At 38.0% G+C, this 23,071-nt stretch overlaps 1 protein-coding gene across 4 annotated transcripts in view; it reads left to right on the top strand.

The window, feature by feature from the left end:
* Positions 1 to 20,227, top strand: part of LOC308190043 (uncharacterized protein) — a 316,509-nt gene extending 296,282 nt beyond the window's left edge. Inside the window, exons 1-6 of one of the 4 annotated variants that reach the window (XR_013946795.1) lie at positions 435 to 710; positions 2,950 to 3,067; positions 7,681 to 7,822; positions 8,353 to 8,443; positions 13,137 to 13,220; positions 14,584 to 20,227. The gene's annotated coding sequence lies outside the window, so the exon portion shown is untranslated. Of the gene's footprint in view, positions 1 to 434; positions 711 to 2,887; positions 6,028 to 7,680; positions 7,823 to 8,352; positions 8,444 to 13,136; positions 13,221 to 14,583 lie in introns of those variants that run through there. The other 3 variants (XR_013946794.1, XM_080580892.1, XR_013946796.1) reach the window with 3 other exon arrangements.
* The last annotated feature ends 2,844 nt before the right edge of the window (positions 20,228 to 23,071 follow it).

Genomic DNA, 23,071 nt, shown 5'->3' with positions numbered 1-23,071 from the left:
AGAATTGATGTATTTATATGATACTCTTCTGAAACATGGCTGAAGTGTGTAGCCTGTACTTCATACTCTGGAGGAAGAGCTCATGATGAATATGTAGTTAAATGCTCTTAATATTTTGCAGATGCTGTGAACACAAATTATGGAGCCTTGACTGCAGTGAAGGGGTTAATGATTAATTAAGTATGATGATATGAATTAAGTATCAGCAGGGTCTAGGGTAATTGATGTCAGGTGAATAGGAAACTCCCTGGGATAATGTCAGTGCCAGAGGGAGTGGTGATTAGTGGGGATAAATGCTGGTGTGATCTGCATCTGATGAAGGCAGAGTTGAAATGTTTGTGGGGCTGGGCCCAGCTGAGAATAATAAAAGCTTTTCTGTTCCCACCTGAGAATAAAAAGATTTAAAATCAGAATATGTGAAAACAGGTAGAACCCTTTCCATCTTTAAAGAATGCAATTTGTTGTATTCTTTTAATACCATAAAGCTTTACAATATGATTCTAAAAGTATACAGAGATCCATGTAACCTCTAATTTTAAGTAGCCTCGAGAAACAAAGAAAATTGAGGTCTGTTATTTTTTTCTCCTTAGTACAGAGAAGGGTAGATGAAGACTTTGTTGTGCTTCTACTTGTTTCAGTTACAAAAGATATTGTGAAGATTCTGTTACATCCGTGTAAACCTCCTTGGGAACTCCAAATGGAAAACACTAGTAAGTGTTGTTTTATGTAGTTTTAGAAAGCTATAGTTATAACTTCCTATTGCTATTGTATGGGTATGTGCAAGTGGTGCTACAAGGGCTGCGATAGTAGTGCTTATTCATTTTCTGTAGGTGAATCTTGTGAACTTTTGATGTGAATCTGGACCACATCAGTTTAGCTGACATGCCATACATGAAAAACAGAGAGTTCCCTGGGGTAGCAAATAAAGGTGCCATTTGCAGAAATGAAGCCTGATCAAGGTCTATGAATAATACAGGCTAAACACAGGTCACAAAGAAAGGAAGTTGATTTTTTGCTTTGTGTCTTTGAAATAATAACTTCAGTTTGATTGTTGAACAGCTGGATAGCTCACTTTCTGTACATACTGAGTATGTTGTCATTGTATTACTTCTGCATTATATAGGAAGGTATATAAAAATCCAAAATGATACACATGGTAAAACAGTGATGGATCTATTTATATAGCCTTGTTAGCAGAGATTACTCTAAAAGTACAGTTTTATTGCTCTGCATGGGAGTGGATTCTTGGTGACTATTATACCATCTGGATAGTGAGAGAGGTGTAAACTATTCAATTACTTAGTTTTTTAGATTATCCTTAATAGTTCTTTATATGTATTTTACATATAAAAGTATTTTAACTAAGTTAAATTAAAGTTGGTAAGGATATCAGTATGATTTTTCCCTGTCTCTGGAGTGTGCAAAACTTTCACATACACGCATTTAGAGAAAAGACCTATTAATATGGGAAATGTTTGTTTCACTTTGTGGTGCAATTGCCTAAAGTAACTAGGAAAATAAAACTAATATTCACATTTTAAAGAAAATGTACAGCGTTGAAGAGGCTTTCAGGGTAGGGCGTAACTGCATTACCTGAGTGTTTCCTAGGCTTCCAACCTTAGATGCTATCACACTGGGGGAACCTGGTGTGCTGACTCTAAGGAACAGTACGGAGCGTAGAGTGGAGTGGAGACACCACGGCTAGGCTCTGTGACCAGGTGGGGACTTGATTGTTCTTCTGCACACCGAGACCGATAAGTTGCACTTTTTGCTACCCTGAGCCAACGACCTGTCATGTTTTGACAAATGCTGTACTCTATTGTACTTTTGTACATTATAATATCCTTATAATACTAAAACACACCTCCATCCCAAAAGCTACCTGCTTCCAAGGTGCGACCACCCCTCACTGAGCATGCGCTCTGAATTTCTCAGAGCCTATACCTTTAAACAGAGACGGGAAAACTTTTCACCAATCATAACTAAGATATACTTGACTAGAGTCACTCAAGCTCCACTTAAAAGATAGAAAATAATATAAATTGGCCTAAGAGAGAGGGGATGTCAGGGGAGATACTACTGTCAGGGGAGATACCATCATGAGGGAATACACCATCCCTAGGACCTCCTGACTCCTGGGATCAGTCGACAGGCTAAGCCTCTCTTCCACCCACCATTGGGACGCCTTTGGGTGAGATTTGAACACTTGGTTATACTGTGTGTCTCCACGTGTGTGTCTTAGAAATCTCTATAGAGTCTTTGTGCCTTTTAACGCATTAATTTCCAGGCTGTGCACCTGTGTGTTTCATGCAGGCTAGCTTGCTTTTGCAGACAGTAACTATCTCTGGCAATCCAAAGAACACGTGTACCTCTTGCTGTAATAAATTGCACTTAACTGCATTGTTCCTAGCCGTGATAGTTCTCATTGAACACGACTAGAGTAAGGGCAGTTATATGTTATTGGTGAATCCATGACCGTGGTAGTTCAGTGCTCTGAATCCAACCAGACCCGTATCGGTTAATGTGTTATTGGTGAATCTGTGATTGTGATAGTTCAGTACCCTGAATCCGACCGGACCCGTAATGGTTAATCGGCTACACCCCTTAACGCGACACACTTTCTAACAAATTGTCGACAAATCTCTACTTGGAAACACAGACTTTGATTATGAGTTATTTCTTACTAGCTACATACCTTTTAGTTGGCAAGGAATATAATTAAGTCATATATGCTGTACTACAAATGGAGTAATTCTGCTTTAATTAGAGGTGTAGGTATTCTGCATTAATGCCAGAATTTGTCACTGAATTAATTTCTTGTCTTACTGTTGAAATTCTTAAAGAGCTTTATACAGCCAAGTGAGTAACATTCTCCATTCCTTTACAGCAGGAAAATTTAAGGAAAAGACTGCTCAGGAAACCAGATTTTTGATGTGTTTTATTCAACAGATCTTTTCATGGAAGTCATCTGGAACTTCAATTCACCTCTGTAGAGCAACATTTATACCAACTTGAAGAAGATGAAGCAAAGGGGAGAGAGAGAACCTGGTCAGATATTTAAAACCAGGTCTTGTACTTTAAATCCCACATCTTAAAAATGAGAAGAAATATTTGTTTTTCTGACTGTCTCCCTGACTCTGAACACATAACTGTTATGAACTCAGCTTTCTGGACTCTGTGACTGCTCCTAGACTGGGGTCACTTGGCTAGCAGTGCCGCACTCAGCAGCTGCACCACAAGTTCACCAGGCAGCCCTCTCTAGCAGTGTTTATTATACTTGCGTTTGCAGCATGTCTTGCTGCGTAATGCACACAGCCTTATTGCTGGTAGATTCTGTGTAGCTTGCCTGTTTTAGTGAGTCCATTAAAAATGTCGTTATCTAATTTTTCTAGAAAAACTAAGGGAAAAAAATCTGCTTTTCCAAAACTGTACATCTGATTGTATAGATGCTCCCCTGCTGCTGGCAAAAAACTCCAGGAAATATGGGACAATCCCTGGAAGAGAACAAGAGGTGATTGAACGTGCAGCCATGCAGCTAACACACTGAGTGGGCATTCCAGCAGTCTGGATAAAAGTTATTTATGTTGTGACTACATCTAAAAGGGCCTGAGCACTTTCCAAATACAAGAGAAAAAAAACAATCGTTGCACCCAAGAACTGGAATATAAGAAAACAGGCGTGTGTTGAAGGCTATTTGAGGACAAAGCAAAGAAAATAGGTGACGAACTTGAAGACAGATATAATAAAGTTTCTGAAGGTGGTTGGTTGGTTTAATATCAATACTATCAAGTCATACTAGTACCAATACTAATAATCCAAGCTCTTATATCTTTTACAGGTATCTTCCCTATTTATCTCGTCTGGAAACCCTAGTTCCACTAATAAAATCCCTTATGCTCTTCCTTTCACCATGTAAATAATCTTTTCAGTCAAAAGACATAAACTAAATAATATGTCCCTGAGCTATTAACAGATGACTGTAATTCTGGGGGGGGGATTGGGTAATTTGCATGTATGCAGAATTTGCCAGTGAATAAATCTTGCTGAGCAGAAGCATGCCCCCTGATCTCAATCCTAATGACTGGAGACAGTCTTCAAAATAAGAAGATAAACTGACGCTGTTATAGCAGTGTGATGTTGTAGAAATGCTGAGAAGTTTGAAATTGTTTGTTTTGCCTTGAGCTCTAGGGATTGCAGAACAATACTGTCTTCAAGTGTTCAGCAAAGTCAAAATGTACCAATTAAAATACAATTTGTGATAGGGAGTGGACAAACAAAAGCCTAACAAAATTTATTGGACTGCCTGGTGAGATGCATTCTAGCCAAAGTCTGTAAGAAATTCCAATGATGCCCTTTCTAACAGCTTAGGAAGCAGCCTTGGAGACATTTTTGGTCAGGGTTGGACTGTCTGGATAAATCCTAGGATGAGATTCTTGCTTTTCTAACTCTGGACAACACTGTGAAAGGGCAGTTGACCTACTTTAGTAGGTGGAGGTATAGTCACACCCCTATTCTTCAAAGCATAGCCCTAAAGGTCATTCCAGACCTTTCCTTTGGTGTCAAAAGAGTTTCAGGTGATTTAAGAGCTTTGACCATTAGTAAAGAGTTGCTTACAGATTTTGAAGGCAACAAATTTGGATTTAACTTCCTAAATCCTGTCAATCTCTATCTTTTTTTTACCACAGTCTGGAATATGGCTACAGAATATCTCTGTGTTGGACTTACTTCTGTGTCAGGTTTCTTGCACTTCTCTTTATGGTTTAATGAGGAAGAAAGTGAGTAAAATTCCTATCAGAAACAAAATCACTGATGGGTTGAAGAAAGCACCATCTTGTAATCTGAAAAGGACTGAAAGATGGAAGCTGAAAAAAAAGACAGCTTAGCGGAGATGGGAGGAACTAGTGTGCTGGAAAGGAGAAGCTGTACTTGGAAGGAGCTGAAAATCGTATTTCTTTGGGGCTTGTTTGCATAGGCTTTAGGGGAAAGCCAGAGAAGGTTGAATGATGAGACTGGAATATATAAATTTGGGGTGTCTGATTTATTTCCTCAGCCTTTTCTGAGATAGATATAGCATCCAAAATATTGCTGAAGTTAATTTGTTGCATGGCATATAAATCTTATTTAGGCAAAAGAATGAGAAAATAGGAAACCAAAATGACATGGATTTTGAGAGTAGAATTTATGTTGTGGTTCATTTCTTGTATTTATCCCTTATAATGTTCTTCTTCTCTCATAATAGGGCATCATCTCCTGCCTAAGAAAGAGAAGCCTAGGTCAGTCAAAGCTTTGTAGAGCAACATTAAGCAATTTAAATTTAATTTAAATCTGCTTTCACAGTTAAAATAAGTTTTAAAATATGTCAGTGATAGAACACAAAGAAAAAAGTTCTTTGGTGTAGTTATTGCTATACAGTGAGGTGCTCACTTGGTTTAAGTCACAGAGTCTTCACGCTTAGTTTCTTTGTGCAGACAAGATATTGTCCCAGGACTCTGCAACCCAGGTTGGGTAATACGATGAAAAAAAAAAAAAGTGTTCTGAACCTTTCATTCATCATTCTGAAAGTGGTGGCTGTGCCTGAGTGCTGATATATTTTATTGCACTCAATCTGGGCAAAGCTTTGAAATGTATTTGCAAGCAAACTCATCCCGGCTGCTTTTAGGTAGAGGCCTTCTCAGCAAATACTTCTCATCTCTCTGCAGATATTTCTCCAGGTGCAAAAGTCTATAAATAGAGCAGGACATCTGTCTTCATGAGATTTCAGTATTGGGTGCTACTGTTGCGGTCTAAGGTGCCAAGGAGATTGTGGCAGGACTATGACTGTGCAAGGCAGAGAAATTAGTTTCTTCCAGTCTTAGGATAAGAACTGGATGGAGATTTCAGATGTGACTATAAATCTCATCTGGGAATTCCGTATATCCTGAAATGAGGTTGATGTTTAAAGCCTGAGAACTGGCAACAGTAAGACCAGAAACTGCTTGCTTGCATGCAAGGATCATTTCTATAATAACAAAGATTTTGTATTTCTTTGTGAACTCACAAAAACAAACAAACAAAAAAACCCAACAACCAACTAACCAACAAAAAACCTAATCAGGGGTCAATCACCTCCCTTGACCTGCTGGCCACACCTCTGTTGATGCAGCTTTCTGGGCTGCTAGCACGCACTACTGGCTCATGTCAAGCTTTTCCTCCACCAGAACCCACAAATCCTTCTCTGCAGGGCTGCTCCCAGTGAGTTCTTCTCTCAGTCTGTGCTCATGTCTCAGATCATCCTGATCCAGGTGCAGTACCTTGCACTTGGACTTGTTGAACCTCATGAAGTTCACATGGGCCACTTCTCAAGCTTGTCCAGCTCCCTTTGGATGGCATCCCTTCCTTCTGTTATAACTGCACCACTCATCTTGGTGTCATCTGCAAACTTGCAGAGGGTGCACTTAATCCCATTGTCTATGTTGTTGATAAAATATATTCAACAGTACTGGTCCCAAGGCAGACCCCTGAGGGACACCACTCATCACTAACCTCCACCTGGACATAAAGCAGTTGACCACAACTCTCTGGGTAGAGCCATCAACCAATTCCTTATCCACTGAATCGCCCTTCAAATCTCTGTCTCCAATTTGGAGATCAGGATGTCATGTGGGACCGTGTCAAAGGTCTTGTAGAAGTCCAGGTAGATGGCATCAGTTAGTCTTCCTTTGTCAGCTGATGCAGTCACTCCATAGAAGGCCACCAGATAGGTCAGGCACGATTTGCATTTGCTGAAGCCATGCTGGCTGTCTCAGATCACCTCCTTGTCGTGCATGTGCCTTGACATTGCTTCCAGGAGGATCTGTTCTTTGATCTTCCCAGGCACAGTGGTGAGGCTCACTTGTCTGTAGTTCCCCAGGTCCTCCTTTCTACCCTTTTTAAAAACAGGAATGATATTTCCCTTTTTCCAGACACTGGGGACTTCGCCTGACTGCCACGACTTTTCAAATATGATGGAGAGTGTTTGGCAACTACCTCTGCCAGTCCCCTCTGGGACTGGATTATTTATCGGACTTTCAAGACGTTAGGAAAAAATATTTGCAAATATAAACAATTTTAGCATTACTTGATATGATATGCTACTGATAATTTAGATGATAATTTCAACAGGATTGTCTGGTTTTGGAGATGAAAGGAAAATGAGTGTTTGACAACAGATAAATACTTAGTATGTGATACTCTGACATGGCTGAGGTTCAAATTAAATTTAATCTCAATTTTACTTGTTTTATGAATAGCTTGGAAAGAACCTAGATGGCACTTGAATGTGTCATGTAATGTTTTAACAGTTGGACTTGTTGATCTTAGAGATTTTTTCCAGCCTGTATGACTCTATGATTCTATCTTGATACAAAATACCAGTTAATGTAACTAATCATTTATCCTGGTTGAAATAATTTCCAATCAAAATATGTTCATGTGAGGGGAAAAAATATAGCAAACTGAGGATAATTTTCATAAAATGTCCCATAAAATACTTGATTATTATTTCTCTACACAGAGAAAATAATACCATCATCAAAGGCAAAAAGAATGAATTATAGAATTAGAAATGACTGTTTAAAATAGATTAGTGATTGTTTAATCTGAGGCAGTGAGAACTGTCAGTAACATGAATTACTTCCATAATCTGCTTTTCTACTGTTACAGATTTCATTAAAGATCAGAGCTCTTGTGGGGACAGGGATCAACTATGCAAATAATGGAAATGATCTTCTATGACCTAACAAGACTATTTTTGAGAAGAGGTCATCATCTGAGATAACTAACATGGGTGAAATGCTGGAGATGGGTAAGACCACACTCCCTCCCCCTTGCCCCATGTTAATGTGCCTGTATTTAAAATTGTAGGATATTTTAATCATATTATGAAATTTAGAAGCCTTCGTTATATTTCTTGCATTTGTTTTGAATCTTTGAATCTACTGAAAAATCTTGAATACTTTCTGTATGTCAATACATGTACAATGCTATAAGATTTTTGAGGGCTTGAAGGATCAAACACTGACAATACAACCTAAGATAAAATCTGTATAAATCTTGTCTTTATCTAGAACAGCCTTTAAAAGAGGGGTCATTGGTTATAATGAAAGAATGAGTATGTTAAAACGTTTTAGTTTTATATGGCAAATATTATAACGAAGGGAAAAGCTTGATCCTACTTACCTGAATAAGTCTTCCAGAGATTTTTATATATAAAAAAAAAAAACAACAACAACAAACCAAAACCAACCACCACCACCAACAAAAACAACAGTCGATTGTTTTGGATTTAAGCCAACCTTCCTTATTTTAAAGTTCCATTTTTTTCCCCAATTTCAGACCTCACATGGAGAGATTATACAAGCTGTATGTGTGGATCATTTGTATTTGTTAAGGCAGTCCAACTAGAATGACTGAATTTTGCTGCTATGTAAGTACTGATTTCACAGCTAAGACAAGGATAGAAAAAAAGAAAGGAAAGGAAAACTTCCCCAATTTTCTATTATCCAAAATGGCTTCATGAATTGCAGAGTTGCAGATGTGAAACTGAATGTTCAGTATTTATTTCAGAGAGATGTATGTTTATTTTTGTTTAATTTAATATATCTAGATCCCAGGTATTGTCATCAGATGGTTTTAGAAAATTAGGATTTAATTAATACAGAAGAGAGATTTATAGTGGTTCCTTAACACTACTGAGCACTGGTGATAATGAACAAATCCTGTTGAAAGTGTCTTGTTTGGTCTAAGTATTGTTTTAAGCAGAGGCTAGAGGGAAATAAATTCTCCAAATATCACTACTTAGGACTTGTCTGATCATCACTTGGAAGCACATGCAAACAGCTTTCATCTACTGTGAGCTGAGCTACCACATAAACCAGGAGCGGTAGGACATCAATGTGGCACTAGAAGAGTGCTTCTTGGTACGTAGCCTAGATAAAGGTGTTAGCACAGCTATGCTATTAGAGGTCCCTTGTTAGCATGTGCACCATGGTGAGTGCAGCGGGAGTGCACTAGCTGTCTTGATGCCAGCTCCCTTCACTCTCTCCTGTGATTTCAGGTGGTGTTCAGAGCCGTTCTTCCCATGCTTGGTGAATCTGTATTGTAGCAAGATGACTGGCTCTGTCCCCAACCATTTAAGCACTGGCCCTCTCCTAGCCCTCTCAGAGATGCTGGGAGCCCTGGTGAAGTTGTGTGCAACCCTGATGCTACTGAGCTGTTGGAAAGCAGAGGACATAATGCATTTTTTCATAACATATTAATTACACTGAGAAGTATACCTGTGCAGAAACCGTTTTGTTTGGAAATCAGCATGTGATTCCAGGAAGTCCAGAAATAGAGAGATTGTTACTCCAGTCAGTAAAATGGTAGATTCCTGCCAAATGGGCTGTGGTTTCCTGCACTGACTTGGAATGCTCAAGTGACACAAGTGTGAAGGTTTTGTGCCCTTTTTGTAGAAAAACTGCTTTCTCTTCTTACCTCTAAGGAAGCAAACAGGCATGAAGGGTGGGAAGTGATGCTGATATCTGAACAGCCTGCATTGAACAAAAATGAAATTATTATTTTTTAAATTTTGGTGCTTTTGTTGCTCTTGGCCTGCAAAAAAAAAGGTCATAAAATCTGTAAGTTATTGAAGGATAAGTAATTCTTACCTCTGTAGCAAGAGTACCACAAATAAGTGATTGTTGTGGTTTAACCCGGCCGGCAGCTAAACGCCACACAGCCGTTCGCTCACCCTCCCCCCTCCCTCTCTGGGATGGGGGAGAGAAACAGGAAAGCGAAGCCGGTGAGTTGAGATAAAGGCAGTTTATTAAGACAGGAAAATAATAATAATAATAGTATTAATAATGTGTATGAAACAAGTGATGCACAATGCAATTGCTTACCACCCATTGACCGATGCCCAGCCTATCCCCGAGCAGCCGGCCCCCCACCCCGGCCAGCCACCCCTATATATCGTTTAGCATGGCATCAGATGGTATGGAATACCCCTTTGGCCAGTTTGGGTCAGCTGTCCTGGGTCTGTCCCCTCCCAGCTCCTGTTGCACCCCTAGCCTGCTTACTGGCAGGACAGAGCAAGAAGCTGAAAAGTCCTTGGCTTGGTGTAAGCACTGCTCTGCAACAATTAAAACATCAGCATGTTATCAGCGCTCTTCTCATCCTAATCCAAAACATAGCACCCTACCAGCTACTAGGAGGAAAATTAACTCTGTCCTAACAGAAACCAGGACAGTGATCTAATACACAATTTTCCTCTACCAAAGATTAACCATTTTGTTAAATCTTTCCAGCTTCATTAAAGGCAAAAGAATTCTAAATAGCAGAATATTGCACAATACATTCATGGTCATGGAGAGCTCCACCAGTAGGATATCTATCTCGTCTATCTAGTGGCTGAACTGTATAATAAATTTTACTATGATACTTCTGGATATTCAAACTTAGGATAATTTATTTTTCATAAGTGTTTTTGGTGCTTAAAGACTTGGATGATCTAAAGAGATTTATTATTTATTTTATTTTTTTTTCTGAAAGTGCCCAGGCAGAATGAATACTTTGTTTTATTTGGTTACTTCCATTTATGTTATGTATTTTAAGTATTGTTAATAATTTATATTAATATGAAATCATGAAAAACATTAAAAAAAAAATCAGTTCACTTCAGTTTTGAATCTTAGGTGGATTTTTTTTTTTTGAATATTTTCTAGCCTTTGGAACATGCTAACACGTTAGTGTACACAGCTGCCCACATGTCACATGTTGGCTTCCATTCTGATTTGTTCCACTATTGTGTGGTTCATTATATAATCATTTATAAACTTTTTTAAAAATCATTTTGAGTTGAATTACCGCAACATATGACTCTGGCTTTCACTTCACTCATTGTTTCAAAGTTCAGTCTATAAATGATAGGAAAGGACTTTATGTTAAGAAAGTATCTATAAACAAGCCCAAAGAAAGGAATTCAGTTCTAGATGGGAAAGGGGATCTAAGGAGGTAGGTGTTAAATTTAACTTGCTTAAAGATTTAGATTGCTATGGTCCTTGAAGTATGGTGGAGTATCTTAAGGGTCGGTGATGTATCAAAAATTCCAGGGTGTAAAAACACCACTCCAGATATCTGCTTGGTAGCGTTGTCCTTGGCATTACAAACAGCAGGATGAGTGGGTAAATAACAGGAACAATGTTTATTGGGATCTCACAATTTTAAGAGGTAGTTAGGTGTAAAGAATTTAAGAAATAATTCAATGTTTTCATAGCATGTTGCCAATAAATAAGCATAAAGGAAAGAGGAGTCTCTGCTGTGGTGAGGAATGGTAGGGAAGTAAATGCTTGTAGCAAGGCTTGAAATGGCTCAGCTAGCCCATAATCAATTCTGATGAGATATTATGATCACCTTGCAAACAGCCCGTGTCACAGGAACAATCTTCATTTTATGTGGAACTGTTAGGGCTCTTTTATCCACTCTGGAGGAGGTTACGCAGGTAGATACAGCTAGTAACTCCAAGTGCTCTTAAAAGCCTAATGTAGCAGAAGTTCCTTGCTAGATGAAGCTTAGGAGGGAAGAGAGAAGAGCCATGGATGTACTGAATCCCCTACAGGTGGGCAGGTGTTCTCAGGTGTTCAACAGATTTGCCAAATGAAAGGGTTTTCAAGAATAAACCTTTACCTCTTTGTAACAAAGGATATCCTTGGGTACAGATATTAAACTCAAATTCTTCAGACATTTTCTTGTGCTATTCTTATTGATGACTTTTTCATAAACTTTGTTAAATTATCAAAATACTTTGTGCCAGGACTCTGGTAGGGTCTGTGGTAAACTTTCTGTCCCACTATATCAAACAGTATCTCATTCTATGTCATACAGATAATTTATGACATGAATAATGAAGTGTGAGAAATTGAAGTGTGCTCTGCTCATTGCTTGAATGTGTACAGGGAGCAACTATCCATCTGACTGGATTAAATTTGTATTAGATAAAATTAAAGCAATTTTTATCTTAGAAAATCCTTCACACATACTTTTTTTTTTAATTTATTTTACAAATTTCTGTTGGCAACCTGCCAATGAAGATGGACATAGGTAACTTCATGTACCCACTCTGCAATTTTGTAGGTCTTTTGTTGTTTATGCAATACTGCTCTTTGTATTTCATTTCATCATTGGTACCTGATGAATTAAAATTTTAAATTAAAAATTTTCAACATACTATAAGGAGACTAGAATGTTACTGCTAAGGAGAAAAAATAGCTAAGAAAGTTTACCTCATGAACTTTCCAGCAACATAATGTAGAACTACGTTGTGGTGTTTAAGAGACTTGCATCGATTTGTTAATAAAAGTAATTATGTCAAAAAATGTGTTAACACCTGCATGTTCAATGCTTTGAGCTTGTCAGTTAAATAGCTGTTTACACAAGAGCCTATAGATGGAAATTTCAGATACTCAGAAAAGGGATTTTCATATAAACTCATAGACTATTGATTGATAATAAAATTATGACAAAATATATTGAATCAATTTTATAGTGTCTTAAAGTGGACGAACTTGGACAAGGCTGAAAGAGCAGACTGGTTACCTGGCTGAGGTCAGAACAAAAAGTGAAGTATTTATTCACCTGCATAAGTGTTTTGCTGAATAGAAATTATTCACTGAATAGTCGTTGATATTTAGGTTTGCTGTAACTCCACAATAAGTAACTTTTTTTTTTTAAATTGTATAGGCTCATGTTTTCTCACTTAATATAAAGGCCCTGTGCTGCTTACTGTTGCATGGACTTTGATACTGTCATTGTCTTCTGTGTTTTGCCCATCTACACAATAGGGCATACTAGAATAGCATTTTTTATAAGTTCCTGAAAAATCAGTTGGTAGTCTTGAAATGAATAAGATAATTTCAAAAGAGGAAAAAAAAAACCACAACATACAGCATGCAATTAACTTTCGAAATATTGTATTTTCTTTTGAAAACAACATCGCAAAGTATTCTGGAAAAAAAAATGTAGCTTTGAAGCTGTCCCCCACATCTGTCTCTTCTAAACTAACTGTAATTCCTTTTTTTTTTTTTTTTTACCCCACACTTCTCCCTTTTTGATTCTTTTTTTTTTCCTCTTTGTATTTCCAGAAGACAGGAAAGACAGAAACTAATAAGGAGAAAAGAAGGCAGAGAAATCCACATAATCAGACATGTGAAATGAAGACATTTCAAGTAAGACTGAAACAGTTTTTAAAATGAAGTTTGTTTGATTTCTTCTTTTTTCCCCTTCAGAAAATTTAAAAGAGCATATTCATTTTTCAGGAAAATGTCAGCCAAAGTTTTAAATCAATTTTAGTGCTCATTTATGCATATTATTCCTGTGAAGCATGGATCTTGAACAAAGATACACAATAAATCTAGAAACTCATATCAGGAGACAGCTATTGAAACCTTGGTCCGACTGAAGTCAATGACAAAACTCCCATTCACTTCAGAGCAAGGCCAAAATTCTTCCCCTTACTGACACATTTAAAGAAGTGATCAAAGTTGCAGCAATGCATTTTCTCAGACTCCACATAAACAGTAGTTGTTCTATCTCCAGTCAGAGGGTCATATTTAGCATATTTTGGGCCCTTTAATGTGAGCATAATAGGAGAATGCCAATAAAAACACAAGACTTTGCAAGTCATCCTGCAGGAGTTTTCATGTCAGGGAAAAGGATTTAGTTCGGCTCTAATCAAAACAGATATACATTTATTTTTATTTATGAAAAAAAAAAGAAAAAAAAGACACTCACTTAGGAAGTCTAGTTACATTTTTACTTCAAAGTTTTCCTTGAAAGCCAAAGAATAATTGTAAATGCAATTCATAAGGAAGAAAATATCTGTTATTATACTGGTGGGAACCAGCATGTGGCCAGGTTAGAGCTGAGTCCTCTTTGCCTATTGAAGAACTGATCACAGGGCTGGCAGCTGGAGTTTACTTGACTGTACAATAAAGCATCCCTATAGGTATCTTTTGTTGCATTCAAAATGCCAAATGTAATCTTAATGCACTTTTCTTTCCTTTTTTTTTTTTTTCCATTAAATATAGTATCTTTAACCAAATAAATTAAAAGAAGATAGGACTAAACGATCAGCATGCACCCCAAATTATTTTAGACACTCTCTAGGAAAATGATACATTTTCTACAAATCTATATCTTATTTTTGGGTGGTTATTTACTCAGTGAAGAGAAAGACCAGTGGTTACTTAATGCCATGTGCAAAGATGCTTGTTTCAATGCTGAGAAAACTGTATGACAGCCACATCTATCGATGGTACTTCACCCTGTCTATCAAATTCTGTGCATTAGCACTGAGTAAAGGTAGCATCTAGTTATAACTGATAAATAGGCCTTAAAATATTGAACCTTGGGAAAAATGAAGAAATTAAAATCCCAAGCTCTCTTAATGAATTAACTTAATTAGAGATATTTTCTACATTTTGGGAAAATACACTAAATAAGAATGCATCTTGCAAATGCTTTTAATTATAATTCCATATAACAAGTGTATTTGTCAATATATGTACTTTATATGCTTTCTTCTCACAGGACTTGCCATAGCAATCTTTCTCCAAAAATGAATGGACTTGAGGCATCTTGTTGTTGAAGTGAAACAATCTTTACACAATCACGAAGTATTGTGGGATGCTTATTGAATGCTAAGATGGGAAGAGACATGTGGATGGAAACAGAACTCCACTGACTGGAAAATCACTGCACAGACTCCCTAGTGTTTTCAAATGTATATTGTGCAACACAAGACTATGATGGATCACAGATATTTCACCATATTTCTGAAAAAAAGCCTCCCTCCCTTCCTTCCCTCCTTTTCTTCCTTCCCTCCTTCCCTCCTTCCTTCCCTCCTTCCTAAAAAGTTTGTTGGGACATCTTTGTCCAAGGCCAAAGATTTTCCAAGGTACTTTGTGCTGACATAGGATGTTCATTTCTCTGTTTGGCACATGTAGGACATGTGGTCATATAGGACAAAATGCTATCTGTAAATTTTAGTTGTTTGCATTACCAAAAGTAGTAGACACTTGTTTATACTTGAAGAAGCCAAGACTGTTCCTTGAAAGACTTGAACCCCAAACAGCATCAAAGATAAAATCAAGGTTCTTGTTCAAATGCAGCCCTGCAAAGGAGCTGTAACTCAGTCCTTTACAGCTCCACAGTACTGCATCCACTGAAGTTGGCTTTCTTAGAACAGAAGTGGACAGATTATAGAAAATTCTGCCTTCATCTGCTATGCAGTGGTCAAGCAAGCTGGCAGAAAGTGCTACTCTGGCATAACCTCGTTTACCATCCTGATCAGTCTCTGGTTTAAGGCACAATCTATTTTAAAAACATAGTATTCCTGTAACTTTCCTCACCAGTTCCCATTTCTATTCAGTCCACTTACAGGGTTCAGAAAAAGCCCAGAAATTGGCATTGTGGCCTAAGTTTGTCTGTTATAACCAGAGAGGAATGTCTTGAACTTAATATGTTTGGTTTGGGAGTTCTGTTTTTGTCCGCTATAACCAATTGTCCATGTCCATCATAAGTGTAGTGTGTACTATATAATTTAACAGCAGTGGTTAGTACAGCAAAAGCCAACTGTTGAGGCTGGGTGGGAAACCTGAGATATTTTGTTAACCAAATATGTCCTAAAATACTCTTAATTTTTTGAGAAACTATCAATCTCTGCATTCTTGGCTAAGTGCTGTTGTTGAAATTTTAAAATGGTCTGTTCATCCTTAAGCTTCACCAAGAAAAGAATATATATATATATATTTATTTATTTTTTCAAATTATCAAATGTTTTATGTAGTAAGCAGAACCCTGGCATCCTTGAGCTTGAGGAATGAAAGTTAAAATGGGAGGAGAGCAGACCTGATTAATTTGGAAGAGAGTGTAAGTTTTTAAAATTTGTATCTTAGATATGGAGAGAAAATACATAAGACAAAGCTTTCTCATCACAGTTAAAGTAAATTATTTTTAACAGCCTGGAAATTTAAGGATGTCAGTAAAATTTCCAGTTTTTTAATTTATTAAGCCTTGTAGCTTAGAACAGAAAGGAGTGGAATAGGGATTAATTTAAAGTACAGTATACTTTACCCTTTTAAATGCAGATGATCTTTAAAAAATGAAAATGAACTTGGCTTGAGCTGAATCTAAATGAACATGTCCTAATTTTTGCTTCTGGAACAAGAAATATAATTTGTTAAAAATATATTTTCTTTGGGGGGGGGGGAGGAGAGAACAAAATGAGGAAAAAATATATATTTTTTCCTTCTATAAACAAAACATTTTCATTTGACACTTCCACATTTCCGTTAAAAGCAAAGCCAGATAAATACCAGACTTGCACACCATTCATACAATCAGCAGGTGATGCAGTCCATCTTGTAGCCAAGTAACCCAGTGGCTGGGGAACTTGCCCACAGGGTGGGTGGAAAAAGGCTCGCCTCTGCCAATGGAGAACCCATATCTTTACCTCCCAAGAAATATCCTGGGGGAAGAATGATATATTTTTTAATTCTTTGCAGAGCAGTCCCAATTTGCTTGCAATACAATATTTGTTTTACTGAGGATTCTCCCACTTTTTATAAATAAGTGATTTAATGATTGTGTTCTTCTTGACTCTAGCCTGGCATCCTGAGAGTCTTTGTCCTCTCCAGTCCATTGATGATCATTGATAGGCTGTGCGTGGCCTGGCTAGTTCCATTTGGAGAGTGTCATTGATGTGCCCCCATCTTAGGGAGCAAGACTAAGATGGGGTAGAGGGAGGGGAGCAACTTGCACAAACTTAACAGCTTTTGTAACATATGCAGGCATCTACACGAACCAAGAAATTGTGGAACAAAAGAGCAAGCCTCAGGCACAATCCCTCCTTGGGTGGTAGCCTGTGCATTTGGCAGGGTGAGGAACTGTGAGATAGCTTATAAGAGAGCTCTGCTGTTCAGGGGCCATTAACCAATCCTTATGTAAACTCTTCCTGAAAACTCACTTCCACCATACTGAGACAAAAAGAGCAGTGTCTTTTCTGATCCTCTGGTAAGCTGCACATAAGACTTTTCAGTTATTTCTTCCTGTTTTGCTGCCTTTGCTTGTTGTAGGTAAGGTAAAATGGATTGCAGGCAACCTGGGACAGGGGACTGACATTTTCCTTCTTTCTAAGTCTATACTGTGAATGGAACAAGACTCCTCTTCTTGCTGCAAAAATGCAGTTTCTTGATGTGAGGTGTTATGCAAGTTACTTTAATTACTTGGCCTGAGAGCCCAGGGACCTCTTCTGAACTACAGTACTGGTTCTTGCAGGCAGGATAAAGTCAGACTTGCTCAGCAGTGAAAGCAAAGCTTCAGAACCATGAATTCTGCCCCTACCCTGACTAAAATATAAAAAAAATGCTGCAGTAAGCTCCAGCCTGTCTCAGTCCACCCAGCAATAAACTAATTCATTTACCGAAGGTTTATGACAAATGAGATGCAGCCAGTTCCACCTTGGCCTTTAGAGCTGAGGAGAAGTAAAGGCCTGTCTCTGTCCAGTGATTAATGAGATCCTCATTCCAAGACTTTGCTCTGCCAGTGAATTATAGTTGGAACTGTTGGGAAAGGAAAAATTGTGGTTGGAAAAAGGAGTGTATTATGTGTGAGTGACACAATGTTTGTGCATGTATGTGGGTGTTCTGAGCAGATCCTTACGATGCATAAAAGAATAAGGATGAAGAATGCTTAAATGTTGCCAAGTTGTCAAGTGTTTATCTTTTCAGATATATAGTAGTATCGACAGCCCTTCTTCCTGGACGGCCCCATACAGTAAGCAGAGTAAGTGAAAAAATGCGTAGAAACCTGACAGAATTATTTCCTTAGATTTGAAACAGTATAAATAAATCAATAATTTACATATGTGTATAATTTCTTACTCCATGAAAGGGGAAGGTTTTTCTAGTTCATGACTTGAGAGAGAATCTTGCAATGGCAAATTTGGTGTAAGTGGAACAAGTTTTGTATTATATCTCTAGCATGCTGTGGTGCTTCTTTGCTAGTTTTTCAGTGTTTACCCAGCCCTGAGGCTTGTCTTGCCATCTGTCTCCTGCTCTTCATTCTTGCCAGGTACAGCCACTTACAAAGTGCCTGTTTCTGACAGAAGCAATCAGCTCTTTTATATGGGTTCACCTTTCTGCTTCACAAATTCCGGGTAAACTCTTCTTTCTCCTTACTGAGAGGTGATTTTGCATCTTTTTAGAGCTGTACAGTCTTATGTCTGTCCTCTAACTCTGAGATGAAAACCTGAATTTCCCACCCTAGAATCCAAACTGTGTAAGCCCATTCAGCCCTTGAGGCCTGCGTGCTCTCTAAATCTCTGTGCAAACCCCAGAGGATCTCTCCCCCATTAAGCAAAGCATTTGCATTTCCAATAACCTTCTTTAATCTGGAATGCCTCTATATGGTTGGGGAGCAGACTGCTAGATCAATACCCCTGTCACTTCTTGCATATCCTCGTGAGAGAAATCTTGGACCCTTGTAAGCAACCCTCAATCTGTTTAGGAATTATTGTCCCTCCTACCTGCACTGAAAACTTTGGTGTGTCCAACCTGAAAATCCATACAGGCTGAGTTTTGAGCATTCAAGGTTGGCAAATGGGACATGTTTTTAATGTTGTATGGCTAATATCATAAAACATAATGTAGAAAGCGAACACCAGTCATGTCTTCTTCCCTCAATATGCTGGGTGGAAGTCATCTCAGCTTTTGCACTAGGTGTGTATATGCACATAGGCACAGATACCAGTATGAAAGCTTCTGCTTGCTGTATTATTTTATGACACTGTACAGATGGTCTTCTAGATTACAAAGGAAATGCCTCTGGCAATCTGTGCTCTTCACTATGATTGATGCTATGAGGTATAAGCTTTGAGTTTCTGGAGAATATCTCATCTTCTCATCTCTTTTTTGTCTGCTAGCAGAATGGTGTAATACCAAATGCTTCTAAACAATTTGGAAATATTTGTAATCTGCTTAGATAGTCTCCTATGATATTGATAATTTGTAAAGATTTCTTGAACTGTGACTTGAAAGGGACATCCTGAGACCACTAAGTGTTCTAAATTCAGCAGTGTCTAGTGGTTATTTCATGGTTAAAAAAACAATCTGAAATTCCCTGATTGTATATTCTCCATCTCAGCATCTCAGAATACCTCCTTGCTGACCAGCAAATTATGCCTTCACACAACTTATTCTACCTATTTTGAAATAAATTTCAGAGAATAGTGAAGTATCTTCCCTGAGCAAGAGATAAGCTACATGTTTCATATCTGGGACTTGCCTTCATATGCTTTGTATTTATTTTACTTACTGTTTTCATCAGTTTCTTCAAAATGTCAAATATATCATTCTTCACCTGTTTCTCTGTAAAGATTTTCAGTTTTGCATGATACATTAGTTATCATCCAACGTGAAGCAATATTGAAAACCATCACTGAAGTAGATATAAGAGAGGTCAAAATAATCAGAATAAGTTTGTTTTAGAATTCAGTTGTTGGTTTAAAGTTTAAGCTTTTAGACTAGAAAGAAAAGTCTGTACTTTCCCTCATAAAATTGTAGTGAAATGTACTCAAACAACAGATTAATTTAGGATTTTTAGAACTTTATATTGTAAATCATCTGCTTCCCTAAATGTCACATGGACAGTTAATGAATGATGGTTGAAAGCGTGAGCCTAGAATGTGGTCTTTGACAATTATGCCCATGAATTTCCTTATGAAGATCCTAACACTTCACTGATTAAGAGTATTCCTATAAGCGAAGGTCCAAGAAGTGGAAGTAGGTTCTTCTCTCTACTTCATCCCTGCTTCCACTGAACCACATGGAAATTTGTAAGAGAGAATGAATAAGATCTGTGAAGCAGTCCAGTTGTATATAACCTACCTTGTGTTGTTGTTGTTATATGAATAACGTTACAGGCATGTCATTAGTAGATATGGTTTGACCCAGCAAGCAGTGAAGAACCACACAGCCATTTGCTCACCCCTCTCAGAGGGATGGATGGGGAAAAGAATTGGGAAAAAAAAGATAAAACTCATGGGTTGAGATAAAGACAGTTTAATAGGACAGAAAATGAAGGGAAAATAATAAAAGAATACACAAAAGAAGTGATGCACAATGCAATTGCTCACTGCCCGCTGACTGATGCCCAGCCAGTCCCCAAGCAACAGCAACTTTTAAGCATTGGAACGGGCTGCCCAGGGAGGTGGTGGAGTCACCATCCCTGGAGGTCTTTAAAAGACGTTTAGATGTAGAGCTTAGGGATATGGTTTAGTGGAGTACTTAGTGTTAGGTCGGAGGTTGGACTCGATGATCTTGAGGTCTCTTCCAACCTAGAGAAATCTGTGAATCTGTGAACTTCCCTAGCCAACTCTCCCAGTTTTATTGTTCAGCATGATGTCATGTGGTATGGAATATCCCTTTGTGCAGTTGGGGTCAGCTGTCCTGGCTTGTCCCCTCCCAGCTTTTTGTGCACCCCCAGCCTCCTTGCTGGCAGGGCAGCATGAGAAGCTGAAAAAGTGCAAGCACTGCTCTGTAACAGCTAAAACATTGGTGTGTTATCAACATTGTTCTTCTCCTAAATCCAAAACACAGCACCATACCAGCCACTAGGAAGAAAATTAACTCTATCCCGGCTGAAACCAGGAGAGTAGAACTGCAGGTCAAATCTGAGTAGAGAGAGTAGACAGATGCAAAGATCTTTCTTTCCTATTAGCTGAGAAATCCAACTTCCATACATTCTTTCCAGGTGACCTCTTAATTTAAGAATTTATTTGGGAATAGGAAGGGTTTTTTTGGGTATCGATCTTTTATTTCAGAGATGGTTAAATGGACTGATTTTTATATTTTATCAAAGGCTTGATTTTCCTTCTATTGAAGTTAATGGTTATGTTCATATTGATTTCTAAGAATGCTGGATATTCTTCCAAATTAATTCTGTGCTAAAAAGGGGCAATTTGTTTTTATATAAAAAGTGAGATTTATGGTCAGGCCTGACTCAGTGTATGTTGTTGAAGACTATACAGCACTTCAGCAATCAATGCAAAATAATAAAAAATTAAAAGGGAGAAGCATTCTGTCAATAGCACTCCTGTAACAAAGGGAATGCTTGTTTTATATTGATCAGCTCCTGTTAAATAATGTATTATGGCTTCACAACCATGTAGGCTCTAGCGGGGTTGTTTATTGCAAGCAGTGGCAGTACAGAAATACTCTTAGTGAGCAAGGAAATCAATATTGTATCTGTAAACACACTTGCAAATGCAGTCCCATGGCTCACCCTCCAATCTGCAGCTGCCCATTAAGCCAGAATGGTGTGAGATAAGACTGCTTGTTACAGCCTGTATATCTCTTTCAGCACCTTTCTGGACAGCAATAAGCTTCTTAGGCAGTTCACTTAGATTCCACTCTATAGATAACCTGTTTGCTGTATTCTACTCACCTATCGAGTATATTGGGGAAGGTTCCACAAATCAGCTAAGCTACTTCTAACATAAGATTTGTAACTGAGCATAGATTTTTAGCAGCTTTCATTCTGCAGAAACTGAAAGGTTCTGAGAACAATTTATTTGTGAAGCTGTCATTAATCCTGTTTAAAATTAGGACATTCTTAATTTAGTGTCACAACCCTAATTGCATCCTTTCCAGCCCTTGGACTTTCTCATCTCAGGCTGGTATGCACAGAAATTAGCTACTCAACTCTCATTGAATTAGAGTCCTAAAACAGCGAGGCTTCTCTTGATTTTTTATTTATTTATTTATTTTCCCTCTGGAAATCTTTAATCATGCTAAGAAATTACTTAGCATGGTTAAGGAAAATGCCTCCATTCTTTGAAAGATTGTAGTGTGAGCACCAACTGAAAAGCTTGCTGAATGAAGCTAAAGGGAGGGTAGGGGCCAGTTAAAACTCATACTCCTGGGAAAACACATGGCACGGCATGCATTAGTGCCATTTGGTTTATCACAGCTCTGGTCACATAGGAATGTATTGGCACACTTCACCAGTGTGGGTAGGTCTAGCCCTGTCCTTTGCAGATTATGCTAAGGACAATACTTTAAAAAGACTGAGTGAAGGTGAGCGTTCTATTTATGGACTGGTTGTTCATTTAACTACCATTTAACACTATCTGAGGTCTTTTCAGTATCACAGTTCAATCCCTCTGAACCAAACTCTCATAATTTAGGAGAGCTGTGATGCTTTTTCCAGGTGGTGATATTGATAACCCTTAATGAGGTGTGACTGGTCTCATGAATAATACAATAAGGTGTATAATGTATAAGCTTTTAGCTTAGGATCATTATTGTACAATGCCTTTTTGTGGCCACAGAATGAGATTTATCTGAACAAATTTTAGCCATGTAAAAGTCAGGTGTCTAGCCTAAGTCAATAGTCAAAATTTCCTTTATAACTGATGGAGAAATATAGTCTTCTGCATGAGACTGAGACAGCTGTATAAGATAGGTGAGATGTATGAATTTATGGAGGTACATGACTTTCTTCATTGGCTCTGTAGGAAGCCTTGGAAGCTAACCTGTATCAGATGATCCATTTTCCAGCCTGAGAAAATATTATCATATACAAAAGTAATGACCAGCAAAGGTGTCATGAGAGCCAGAGATGTGGGATTTCAAGGAAAAAAATAGATGCTATGCAATCATTAATAACCGAAGATGCAAACTAGCACTGAACAGTGCCGGTTGGTCTCCTTGAACTCTTCAAAAGGTGAGGGATTGCTTTTGAGGTTAACTACTAGTTCAGAGACAAAGTTAAAGAGAGCTCCAAGTCATTTTGCAATGACTATAACAATATTGCTTGAGAGGAAACTGCCTGGCTATTGGATAGGCAATGCTTCTTAGAAAAATGTGGTGACAGAGAAGTAAAGTCTGAAATACTGTACTAAGGACCATTATTTTTCAATACCTATATAAAAGCTTATTTGAAGTCACTTATTGATCTTGTTCCTTAGTTTCTAATAGGGTCAATATGACAGACATAGAAGAAATCAGGGAAGCAG

This window comes from Anser brachyrhynchus (genome assembly GCF_964034855.1).
Source record: "Anser brachyrhynchus genome assembly, chromosome: 2".
Classification (NCBI taxonomy): Eukaryota; Metazoa; Chordata; class Aves; order Anseriformes; family Anatidae; genus Anser; species Anser brachyrhynchus.
This window is presented reverse-complemented; position numbering and strand designations above follow the sequence as displayed.